Source organism: Pelophylax lessonae, assembly GCF_965119305.1.
Source record: "Pelophylax lessonae genome assembly, chromosome: 11".
In the NCBI taxonomy this organism is placed as follows: Eukaryota; Metazoa; Chordata; class Amphibia; order Anura; family Ranidae; genus Pelophylax; species Pelophylax lessonae.
In genome coordinates this window covers 91,765,191-91,778,307 of record NC_138778.1, presented here as the reverse complement: position 1 = coordinate 91,778,307, position 13,117 = coordinate 91,765,191, and the positions used below count along the sequence as shown (strand labels likewise).

The following is a 13,117-nucleotide window of genomic DNA, read 5'->3' as shown; positions in this document are numbered from 1 at the left end:
TGAGGATATCTGAATGATCCAATGTGGACCTAAATGACTAATGATGATAAATATAATCCACCTGTGTGTAATCAAGTCTCTGTATAAATGCACCTGCACTGTGATAGTCTCAGAGGTCCGTTTATAGCGCAGAGAGCATCATGAAGAACAAGGAACACACCAGGCAGGTCTGAGATACTGTTGTGGAGAAGTTTAAAGCCGGATTTGGATACAAAAAGATTTCCCAAGCTTTAAACATCCCAAGGCGCACTGTGCAAGCGATAATATTGAAATGGAAGGAGTATCAGACCACTGCAAATCTACGAAGACCCGGCCGTCCCTCTAAACTTTCAGCTCATACAAGGAGAAGACTGATCAGAGATGCAGCCAAGAGGCCCATGATCACTCTGGATGAACTGCAGAGATCTACAGCTGAGGTGGGAGACTCTGTCCATAGGACAACAATCAGTCGTATACTGCACAAATCTGGCCTTTATGGAAGTGTGGCAAGAAGAAAGCCATTTCTTAAATATATCCATAAAAAGTGTTGTTTAAAGTCTGCCACAAGCCACCTGGGAGACACACCAAACATGTGGAAGAAGGTGCTCTGGTCAGATAAAACCAAAATCAAACTTTTTGGCAACAACGCAAAACTTTATGTTTGGCGTAAAAGCAACACAGCTCATCACCCTGAACACACCATCCCCACTGTCAAACATGGTGGTGGCAGCATCATGGTTTGGGCCTGCTTTTCTTCAGCAGGGACAGGGAAGATGGTTAAAATTGATGGGAAGACGGATGGAGCCAAATACAGGACCATTCTGGAAGAAAACCTGATGGAGTCTGCAAAAGACCTGAGACTGGGACGGAAATTTGTCTTCCACAAGACAATGATCCAAAACATAAAGCAAAATCTACAATGGAATGGTTCACAAATAAACATATCCAGGTGTTAGAATGGCCAAGTCAAAGTCCAGACCTGAATCCAATCGAGAATCTGTGGAAAGAACTGAAAACTGCTGTTCACAAACGCTCTCCATCCAACCTCACTGAGCTCGAATTTGTTAAAGTTTTAAATATCCAATAAATTTCGTTCCACTTCATGATTGTGTCCCACTTGTTGTTGATTCTTCACAAAAAAATACAGTTTTATATCTTTATGTTTAAAGCCTGAAATGTGGCAAAAGGTTGCAAAGTTCATGTGGGGTGAATACTTTCGCAAGGCACTCTAGCAGCGGGAAATTGCTCCAAAGCTTGGTTGGTACGATAAGTGGCGCCATTGGACTGCAGATGGAAGGCAGAGGAGAAGGAGAGTCGAATACCCAACTGGAAGCAAAAGGCGCACCAGAACCTGGAGACAAACTGGCTCCAATGGTCAGAGACAATCTCCTTAGGTAACCCTTGTAAACGAAAGACCTCCCTGGCAAACACAGAGGCAATTTCCTGAGCGGGTAGGCAGCCGCTTAAATGGAACACAGTGGCATATTTTGGAGAACCTATCGACAACCATTAGGATAACCGTGTAACCTCGATTGGGAATGGAATGCAGTAGGCCTGAGGGAAGGTGCCAAGGAGATTTGTTCTGGGCACAGACCATACAAGCAGCCACATATGCAGCAACATCAGTGTGGAGAGATGGCCACCAGAACTGATGGGAAATAGCCCAGGACATATGGTTCTTACCAGTATAAAAGGCAGTCTTGGAATTGTGGTACGTGTGCAACAGTCTGATGCGCAATCCCTCAGGTACAAAACATTTGCCAGAAGATCTCTCTGTGGGAGTATCAGGTTGGGCAGCCAAGATCTGTTCCCCAAGAGGAGAGGTTAAGTTGGTGTGGATGGTAGCCAGGATATGATCTGAAGGCAGGGCTCAAAATTTGAAGTCCTGAGCTACTAGCCAGACCTTAAGTGTTACTCGCAACCAGTTGCCCCACCCAACTCCTACCCTGCCCGCCCCTAATCCCCGCCCCTAAACACGCCTTGATAAATTATCTCATAGAATGACACTGTTAAATATTTTTGCATTATTGCAGAAGTTATAAAAGTATATATTAATAACAACATTATCAGTGCCCATTAATGCAGCCTACCAGTGCCCATCAGTGCAGCAGCATCAATGAAGCTTATCAGTACGGCCTGATCAGTGCCCATCAGTGAAACCTCACCAGTGCCAATCAGTGAAACCTCCCCAGTGCCCATCAGTGAAACCTCCCCAGTGCCCATCAATGCAGCCTCCCCAGTGCCCATCAATGCAGCCTCCCCAGTGCCCATCAATGCAGCCTCCCCAGTGCCCATCAATGCAGCCTCCCCTGTGCCCATCAATGCAGCCTCCCCTGTGCCCATCAATGCAGCCTCACCGTGCCCATCAATGCAGCTTCACCGTGCCCCTCAATGCAGCTTCACCGTGCCCCTCAATGCAGCTTCACCCGTGCCCATCAATGCAGCTTCACCCGTGCCCATCAATGCAGCTTTAACTGTGCCCACCAATGCAACTTTAACTGTGCCATCAATGCAGCTTTAACTGTGCCCAGTAATGCAGCTTAATGCAGCTTTAATTGGGTCCAGTAATGCAGCTTTAATTGGGTCCAGTAATGCAGCTTTAATTGGGTCCAGTAATGCAGCTTCACTTGTGCCCATCAATGCACTTACCAGTGCAGGGGAAGAGAGAGGAGAGGAAGAGGAAATCTGGCCGGATAATCACAAAGCACGATCGTTCCGCTGTAACAGCTTTCATTGTAATTGCCGGGCGCTCAGACACACACAGTCCCGCCTCCTAGCCCGACTCCTTTGATAGACGTCACACGTCCTGGTTGGCCAGGTGTTCTGTCTATCAAAGAAGCCGGGCTAGGAGGCGGGACTGTGTGTGTCTGAGCGCCCGGCAATTACAATGAAAGCTGTTACAGCGGAACGATCGTGCTTTGTGATTATCCGGCCAGATTTCCTCTTCCTCTCCTCTCTCTTCCCCTGCACTGGTAAGTGCATTGACGGGCATGATCCCCGCTCGATGGACCATCGGCTTTCCTCTTCCCCTGAGCGGCACCCGGCCGGAGCAGCCCCACGCTCGCCATAAATAATTTTCCACTTGCAAAATGCTAGTAGGCGAGTGGAAAATTTGAGGGCTGATCTGAAGGTATGACCGGTGTCAGCATGGAGTTCTCCCTGGACAAGATTACTAGCGAGACAAGGAATCAGCCTTGGAGCCGGGCAAATAGGAGACCACATAGTTAAAATGAGACAAAAATAAGGCCCATCTGGCCTGACGGGGTGTGAGCCTCTTGGCCTCCGAGAGATACACCAGATTCTTATGAATGGTGAAAATGAGCACTGGAACCACAAAACCTTCGGGTAAGTGTCTCCACTCTTTGAGAGTCAGGATAATGGCCAAGAGCTCTCTGTCTCCAATCTCGTAATTGCATTCAGCTGAAGACAGCTTCTTGGGTAGAACCCACCGTAAGGGTCCATGTCAGGAAGGGCATTTCCATAGACAGAATGGCTCTTCTAGACAACTTGCTGTGCATAGGCTACGCCCATTGCACAAGTGCGTGCACCTGTTGCTTGCATGGTCATCAAGGGGGCTATTTAAACTGAGCCTGTGCTGTGCTTCAGTGCTGTCTTGTCTACAGCGTTTCTGTGTAAACCTGCTACCTGTAAACCCGCATCTGATTACTGTTATCGACCCGGCTTGCCTTGACTTCTCCTGAACTCTGCCTGCATTGACCCCAGCTTGTCTTTGACCACGCTTCTGCCTGTACATCTGCAACTGATCCGTCTGCCAGTGTATGACCCGGTTTGCCTGACCCTGTTCCTGCCTACTATCCTGCTGGACTGCCTGCTGCTAGTCTCTGCCTACTTTTCACTGGTGTCCATCCGGCATTCCTGCTCCGCTGCAACCCGCTGACGGACTTGGCCTTCTCCTGTCTCCTGCTCAGTGGTGTCCATCCGGCATTCCTGCTCTGCTGCAACCTACTGACAGACCCAGCCTGCTCCTTTCTCCTGTTCAGTGGTGTCCATATGGCACTCCTGCTGCGCTGCGGTCCACCGATAGTCTTCCCCTGCTTGATCCTGACAGTTCTTCCATCTAAGCTACTATCAAGACCAATAGGCACTCGTGCCACTCTGCACTCCTGTGCTACCTGTTTGCTCTATCAGGGGCCCAGAGTCAGAGGTGTAAGAGAGGCTTTCCTCACCGTATCAGGCTCTTCTACCAGGTACGTGACAGTCCATCAGGTGTCCGATGCTGAGACAGGAGGGCGCCCTCTCAGGTCTCAGACACATCCACCTCTAGGACAAAGGGCAAACCAGAATTGGGATGAGACAGAATGGGAGCCGAAGCAAAAGCAGACTTGAAGGCCTTGAAAGCTTGGATGGCAGCAGGCATCCAATTGTGGGAATCACTGCCCTTCATGGTCAGATCTGAGATAGGTTTGGCCATAGAGGAAAAGTTCCTGATAAATTTCCAATAGTAGCTGGCAAACCCAAGGAAATGCATAAGGGAACAGAGACCACTAGGGTGAGGCCATTGTAGAACAGCCGAAACCTTCTGAGGGTCCGGGAGAACCCTTCAGCAGAAATGATGTAGCCCAAGAAGGAAACCTGGGACAGGTGGAATTCATATTTCTCAAGCTTACAGAAAAGCCCATTCACACGTAACCGTTGCAGTACCTGTCTGACACCCAGGTAGCGTGATTCAATGGAGTCCGAGTAAATCAAGATGTCGTCTAAATAGACTACCACGTGTTGCTGTAACATATCACAAAAGACATCATTGATGAACTCCTGGAAGACAGCGTATTAAACGCAGTCTTTCACTCGTCACCCTCCTTGATCCTTATGAGGTTATACATGGCCGTTAGGTCAAACTTGGTAGACCGTTGCTCCCTTGAGGCTGTCAAACAATTCAGTAATCAACGGAATTGGGTATGCATTCTTGACCGTGATGTGATTGAGGCTCCTAAAATCAATGCAAGGTCTCAACTCACACCCCTTTTTCTTTACAAAGAAAAAACTGGCACCTGCTGGAGAAGTGGACTTGCGAATGTGCCCCCAAGCAAGCGCATCCGCAACGTACCCCTCCATGACCTTATTCTCTGCAACTAAGACGAGGGTGAATGGCACCAGGTTGCACAATCGTACAGACGATAAGGAGGAAGAGTACCAGTGTGCACCTTGTCAAATACATCTTGATACTTATGATATTCAGTAGGCACCACTTAATCCGGGGAGGTACAAAGTACCTTAACAGGCCCACGGATACAAACAGTGCCACACTGTTGAGACCAAGAGAGAATCTTGACCGACTGCCAATCAAAGGTCGGTTTGTGTTTCTGATGCCAAGGGTACCCCAAAACAATGGAGTAGTGTGGGGATGGAATATTCTGGAAACAGGTCGAATCCCTGTGAACAGCCCCCATTGCCATATCAAGTCTCATGAGTAACCTGTGCCAGTTGCAGGGGTCTGCCATCAATCGCCTCGATAACTAGTGGAGAAACACGAGGCTGCAAGATATGGAATTCGCAGTGGCAAACGTACTTTTAATGAAAAAATAACCGCCTTAGGTGCGAGCATTTCCCAGAGGGGGTCGGACAAGATTTCAGGAGGCGTGGGAGGTGAGGTAGGAATGGGTGGGAAAGAAAACGTAGGAGCCAATCTGGTAGGAGGCCTCTGCAGGCCCTTCTTAAATGATGGTCTCTCCCCGAGCCAGGTATTGATCAAAATCAGGAAGAAAATGAGAGCCTCAAGCTCATCAGGGAGAACCTTGGCCACAATCTCGTCCTTCAATGCATCAGAGAGACCACAAGGGAAGACAGCCACCAGAGCCTCATTATTCCAGCCCACCTCTGCTGTCAGGATACGAAATTCAATGGCATACTCAGCAATGGTTCGTATACCCTGTTGAATGGACAGGAGCAGCTTTGCAGCACAGGCAAAACAAGCAGGCACATCGAATACCTTACGAAAGGAGGCAACAAAACTCGGGTAATTGAGTATCACAGGATTATCGTTCTCCCAAAAGGGAATTCGCCCGGGCCAAGGCCTTGTCCGAGAGCAACGAGATTAGGAAGCCCACTTGGACTTGTCAGAAGGAAACGCCTGAGGAACCATCTCATAATAAATGCCCACTCGGTTTAGGAAGCCATGACACTGACTTGGTTCATCCCCATAGCACTACGGAAGGGGGGCTGAACCAGTCATTCCTCTGTTAACAGCAAATCCAGCTGCAACTGCAGGAGCAGAAGCTGCAACAGGAGCAGCAACAGGTGTAACAACAGGAGGAACCACTGACCTAGCAGCACCAGGAGCAAGGTGCGCTGTGAGTGCGAGCAATGTCTGCAGCTCCTGAGCGAACTGACCCAAAAGATGATCTTGTTGATCAAGCCTGGTAACCAGCATGGGGAGCGTAGGAGCACCTGCATCGTCAGCATACATGACCCTTGACCATATGGGGATGCAGGTAAAATAAAGCAGTTTATTGGAGCAAAAAACAATAAATGCACAGCAAGAGTGAGGAAGTGAGAGCAGGAACAAGCTGGGGTCAAGTCCAGAAGCGAGTAGTCTACCGATGCGGGGTCCTCTGTCGATGTGGGGTTAAGAGCCAGGAGAGTCGTCAGCCAAGTCAGGTCATACACGGAGGAACACAGAGAACAGAAGACTGCTAACAGAGATTCACCTTGGAGAACAAACGCAAGGGAAAGGACTGCAACCCATCAGGTGATAGATATAGTCAGGTGTGCAGCATCATCACTGTGCGACACCCAGGCAGCAGGCAAGTGATGACGCATGATTTTATAAGAGGCAGCAGACTGCACGTGTCCAAGATGGCTGCCAACAGGAGGGCAAGGTAAGACCTTGACAAAGAGTTAGTGGATGGGTGTCAGTCAAGGGGATGCTAGAGAGTGTCCTGAAGATAAAGTAGTTGCATCAAGTCTACTGCTAGAGAGCAAGAAGACTTAATTCTTCCATACAAGTGGCAGTATGATCAAAAGCAGCATGTCTGCTTCCAAAAGTAATCGGCTAATTGGGGTATTGAAGCCCCCAAAAAACACTGGCGAGGAGGGAATTTTGTCAGAGCACTTAGTAAAAGGGAATCCTGGTGGATACACCAACTAGGATCCCTATTTCCCGGGGGAATAAACAAAGAATTTGATTTACGTTGTTTTATCAGTAATTATTAAAATAAATCATTTTATTAATTTTACAAATAGTTTTACAATAAATTTTAAGGATTTAATAAAATAGTCTTTATGGGCCCTTGGGGGCATTAATCCCCAAGATGGCTTTCACAACATGATTTTAAATTGTCTATGGTTTTATTAGGTAACACATCGTCATTTATATAAGCAATTTTTGTATGATCTTAATAACGGATACCAGAATGGTTATATGGGGGACACCAATAGACAGTCAGCTCCTGTCCATCCTTTAAAACTTCAAGTCATAAGATATAATTACAGCATTACATATCGCCGCATATGGGTCCTCAATAGGCATTGAGCTACAGTAATATGGCGTAGACCAGCCTTATAAAAATCACTAAGCAATCTGCCGTCCAATCAAATCCCCCTGAGGAAGACACGTGGTCCCTGTGTCGTCACGCATAGGGGAGGGGCAAGGACGGACGGAGCGCTACGTCGATAAGCACTATTTGAGCTATTTCTTTGCATGGTACGCTCATCATATACTTGGCGAATCTGCTGCATAATTGGAGGGTGATTCCATTGAGCTACTGGGTCTGATTGAATAGAACTCCTGAAAGAACCATATTCCACGTTTGGGTCTGTTTGATTTTACCTTAAGGTAAGCGCCTAATCACAAGGGGGTGCACGGTGTGGAAAGGATCTGTGACACTTTGGTCACACACTCCGGCTGGGAACACTGCCACACCAAGGTGGCCTAAGCACGGATATAGGACAGTTCACTATTACTCTGCACAATTTATTATCACAGACTCCTTCTTAATATTACCTGAGCATGGATGTAGGACAGTTCACTATTACTTTGCACTATTTATTATCACGGACTCCTTCTTATTATTATCAGTTTTAAAAAAGGTTTTATGGACTGTTTCTGGCATTTTACAATGGATTGCACCAATTAAGTATTTATTATCACATTGCACGGTAGTATAAATTAAGCACAGTTTTTTAGGATACTAATTTATTGAAGATTAATATATTGATCATTGATTTAGCACACAGCAATTTTTAATTTTATTCTTATCAATTGTTTAATTTTTTTCCACGAAAGCAGGATATGCACTTTAATATTTATATTTATATTTTTTTGTGATGTTTGAATATTCTAACATAAGGGCTGATATTCACTTAAAATTTACATTCACACTATACCAGCAATATTTAAGGTTTTTATATTTGCGCAACACTAATTATATATGATTTTGGCACTGTGCACTTTCTGAGAAGTGAAGTGTTTGCAGCACTATATAAAAACCAGAGATAGGGAGGTAGCTCGCAGGACTTATCTTAGAATTGGTTTAATCACTCATACACCTGCTAGTAGCAACCATGGAGGTTTTTGCGTTTTTAGAAAATAGGGATATGAATATGGAGGAGATTTTTTTCAGGAGAAACCCAGAAAGATAATGATCTAGCCCATACTTTTAGAAAAATAGGCCATTTAATGGATAAGAAGATTAATTTATGGTGGGATTTATCAACTATGGACAAATATGTTAAAGAGGGTATTGTCCCCAGGAAACTCAGATGGGATATACCCATTAGTGATGGATTGACAGAAGAGGCCGACAGGCAGGAAGTGTTTACCTTCTTTAATGAGAAAGGTAAGCAGCTGTTGGACTTCCTGATCAAACGCAAACAGAAAAAATTAAGAAAGGTTGAGTCCCAATTAAAGGAAATGCAGGCCAAACTAGAACCTGTCCAAGAAACAACGGAGTTTAAAAAACATACGACAGACCTAAACAAAAGTATGCAAAGGAAGGACCAGGAAAATAAGAACACTAAAAAGAAAAAATTCCAAAGAGATTTGTGGGACTACCAAAAAAATCAGGTATTCAAATGGCAATTGCAACCAATCCCAGAGGGCACAGCCTCTGCAAGCCCCACCCCAGTGAAAGAAGATAAAGATAAAGTGTTTAAACATCTGGAGTTTAAAACCCCCAATAATAAAGATACACGGCAAAATGTCCAAGATAATGATCCTCGGAAGCAAAATCAGTATAATTGTCAATATGAACCAAGACCACATGGCCAGGATAGAAATCCCCCTCAATATTATTCACCAAACAATAGGGGTCAACAATATGGTTTTCGTCCTTATTATCAAGGACCACCCCAATATAGAGGCAACCATCCACGGGGTCCACCTCCCTACCAGAATCAACAATGGGATTACTGAGGTCCCCCACAATATTACAGAGGACCCCCACCCTACTACCGCAACCAACACTAGGAATACCGAGGCCCCCAACAATACAATAGAGGCCCCCATTATGGAGGCCAACAACATTATGGGGGATATTATGATGGGGGCAATCAGAATAGAGCCCCACAGTATAACAGGGAACAACCCCAAGGTGCATACCAACAACATGACCTACCACCCATGGGTAACCCAGGAAGAGGCCCCCCAGAAAATAACCAATACCGATCTCCGAGAAACAGAGATTCAGACAATGGGGGAGCAAATGGAGCAAACCCAAGGACACAAGGCCCCAACTGGGAGGACCTCAGGGAGAGTTATTATAACCCCAAACTGAAGAGGATGAATACACGTAAAATGGACCAAGAAGCATATTCCATACCAACAAATAACAGATACTCTCCTTTGAGAAGTGAGGAACGAAATCACCTGGAAGACACCCCTCCTTTTTTAGGGACATGGTGGGGCGCACCCACCAGGAAGGAAAGAAAGGAAGAAGGAGAGGATGCAGATCAGGGAGGAGAATACAGCAGAAAAAGAAGACGGTACCAATAGGAGAAGGCATATACAATCTAAGTGGGACCACCCTAACACAGAAAGAGCTGGCCACTTTGGATAAAGGCATCAAATTTGCCCCTAAAAAAGGACTAAATAAGTTTGACACCTATGTAGGTATCCAAAAATTTATAAGACAGATTAATATTAAAAAACACTTTGTGCTGAATCCCTATGAACTCTCCAATGTGATGAATTCCCATACCTCATTAAGGAACAAATCCACCTTTAACCCTAAGATAACGGATAATAAATGCGTTGACATGTTCAAAAAATTGGTCACTACAGAATTGGACCAACTACCTACTTAAAAGATTTATGGACAGGCCGATATAAGTAAAGGAATCAAAAGCCTTGAAAAAAAGGAAAGATATAGTGATACGCCCAGCGGACAAAGGGGGAGAGTTGGTAATTTTATCCAAGGAACAGTACAATAGATAGATGGAAAGATTACTGGAAGATTGTGAAACGTATGAAAAGTTATTAACCAACCCCACTAAAAGATATAAGAAGGAGCTGGACGAATTGATTCAATGTGGGACCAGGAAAGGACTATTAAACAAAGAAGAATCTAGATATTTATCACCATCAGCCTGTCGCATCCCCGTAATATATTATGTACCTAAAATACATAAAGACAGTGTAAATTCCCCAGTTAGACCGATAGTAAGCGGGATAGACTCCCTAACTGCCCGTTTAGGGGAATATATTGATGTGTTCCTGCAGCCTCTAGTTAAAAATACCACCTCATACTTGAAAGATACTAAGCATACTCTACAACTGCTGGACAATTTAACAGTTAAAGAAGACACCATTATGGCAATGGCAGATGAAACATCGTTATATACGAACTTAAGCCACAAGGGAACAATGGAAGCCGTCAAATGGGCGCTAGATAAATCAGTGACTATCAATACTAAATTGAAGAAATTTATCCTAAAATGCCTGGAATTTAGCTTAAGCCACAATTATTTTTGGTACAACAAAACATACTACTTACAAATAAGGGGTGTGGCTATGGGAGCCAAATTCGCTCCCAGTGTAGCAAATCTATACATGGCAAAATGGGAGGAAGATTGGCGTAATTCCCTGCAAATACCACAGATCACTATATACAAGGGATATATAGATGATCTGATCATGATAGCAAAAGGAGATCACACAGAGATGGAAAATGTATTCAAAGAATTAAATAACAATGATCAGAACATATCCCTCATTTGGACCATTAGCAAAAAACAGATAATCTTCCTAGACCTAGAAATTGACATTATAGAGCAGCAAATCTGAACAAAGACCCATTTTAAAAAGACGGACAGAAATTCTTATATCCCAATTAATAGTGTCATTTTAAACCATGGATTTTAAATATACCTAGGGGTCAATATATACGTCTAAGGAGAAATTGTACAAATGTGGAGGATTTTGAAAACCAGGCAAATAAATTAACAATGATGTTTCAAAATAGGGGTTATCAGAATGAATATTTAGACAAAGAGGTAAATAGGGTCAAAATGATGGACAGGCGACATCTAGTATACACTGAAAGACCCAACGATGAGATAAACCATAAAGGTATCAAACTAGTATTAGATTTCAACATACAATACAAAAAGGTTGAACAAATCATAACCAAATATTGGCCAGTACTAAAACAGGACAAAATTCTGGGACCAATATTGAAAGATAAACAAGAAATTGTGTATAGGAGAGCCCCAAACTTGAGGGATAGAATCATCAAAAATGTAATAGAGCCCCCCACTAAACCATCCCTATTCGGATGGTACTTCAAAGGATTCCATGCATGTGGGCGATGGTACGGATGCATGAGGGTACCTAATAACGCAAAAAAAACGCTTAACATTTGAAAACCCCAAAAATAATAAAACATATGACATTAGGGATGTCATAACTTGCGACACGGAGGGAGTGGTGTATGTCATCAAATGCCCCTGCAATAAATTTTATGTGGGGCGAACCAAAAGACACTTGAGGGAGTGAATCAAGGAACATGTGTAGAACATCAATAGGAAAAACACTATCTTTCAATGCACTTTAATTTTAAGGATTTAATAAAATAGTCTTTATGGGCCCTTGGGGGCAATAATCCGTAAGATGGCATACACAACATGATTTTAAATTGTCTATGGTTTTATTAGGTAACACATCGTCATTTATATATTTTTGTATGATCTTTATAACAGATACCGGAATAGTTATATGGGGGACACCAATAGACAGTCAGCTCCTGTCCATCCTTTAAAACTTCAAGTAATAAGTATTAATTACAGCATTACATATCGCCGCATATGGGTCCTCAATAGGCATTGAGCTACAGTAATATGGCGTCGACCAGCCTTATAAAAATCACTAAGCAATCTGCCGTCCAATCAAATCCCCCTGAGGAAGACACGTGGTCCCTGTGTTGTCACGCGTAGGGGAGGGGCAAGGACGGACGGAGTGCTACGCCGATCATCAGTGAGACTATCAGGCAGACTGAATAGGAGGAACACATAGCCGAGGCGGCTCCCACTATACCACTACGGTATCTGGATTTCACTATGTGTACACTATATGGCGATCTATAGGTGCATGGATGCACCATAACATGTGAGTGAAACAGCATTCTTTTTATCTGCAATAAAAGTTGTGAAGGTTATAAGCACTATTTGAGCTATTTCTTTGCATGTGACGCTCATCATATACTTGGCGAATCTGCTGCATAATTGGAGGGTCTGATTGAATATAACTCCTGAAAGAACCATATTCCACGTTTGGGTCTGATTGATTTTACCTTAAGGTAAGCGCCTAATCACAAGGGGGTGCACGGTGTGGAAAGGATCTGTGACACTTTGGTCACACACTCCGGCTGGGAACACTGCCACACCAAGGTGGCCTAAGCACGGATATAGGACAGTTCACTATTACTCTGCACAATTTATTATCACAGACTCCTTCTTAATATTACCTGAGCATGGATGTAGGACAGTTCACTATTACTTTGCACTATTTATTATCACGGACTCCTTCTTATTATTATCAGTTTTAAAAAAGGTTTTATGGACTGTTTCTGGCATTTTACAATGGATTGCACCAATTAAGTATTTATTATCACATTGCATGGTAGTATAAATTAAGCACAGTTTTTTAGGATACTCATTTATTGAAGATTAATATATTGATCAT

At 44.1% G+C, this 13,117-nt stretch overlaps 1 protein-coding gene across 1 annotated transcript in view; it reads right to left on the bottom strand.

Moving 5' to 3' along the window:
- The window catches only part of PPP1R1B (protein phosphatase 1 regulatory inhibitor subunit 1B), a 350,422-nt gene that overhangs the window by 17,303 nt on the left and 320,002 nt on the right, over nucleotides 1-13,117 (bottom strand). The gene's annotated exons all lie outside the window — the stretch shown is intronic.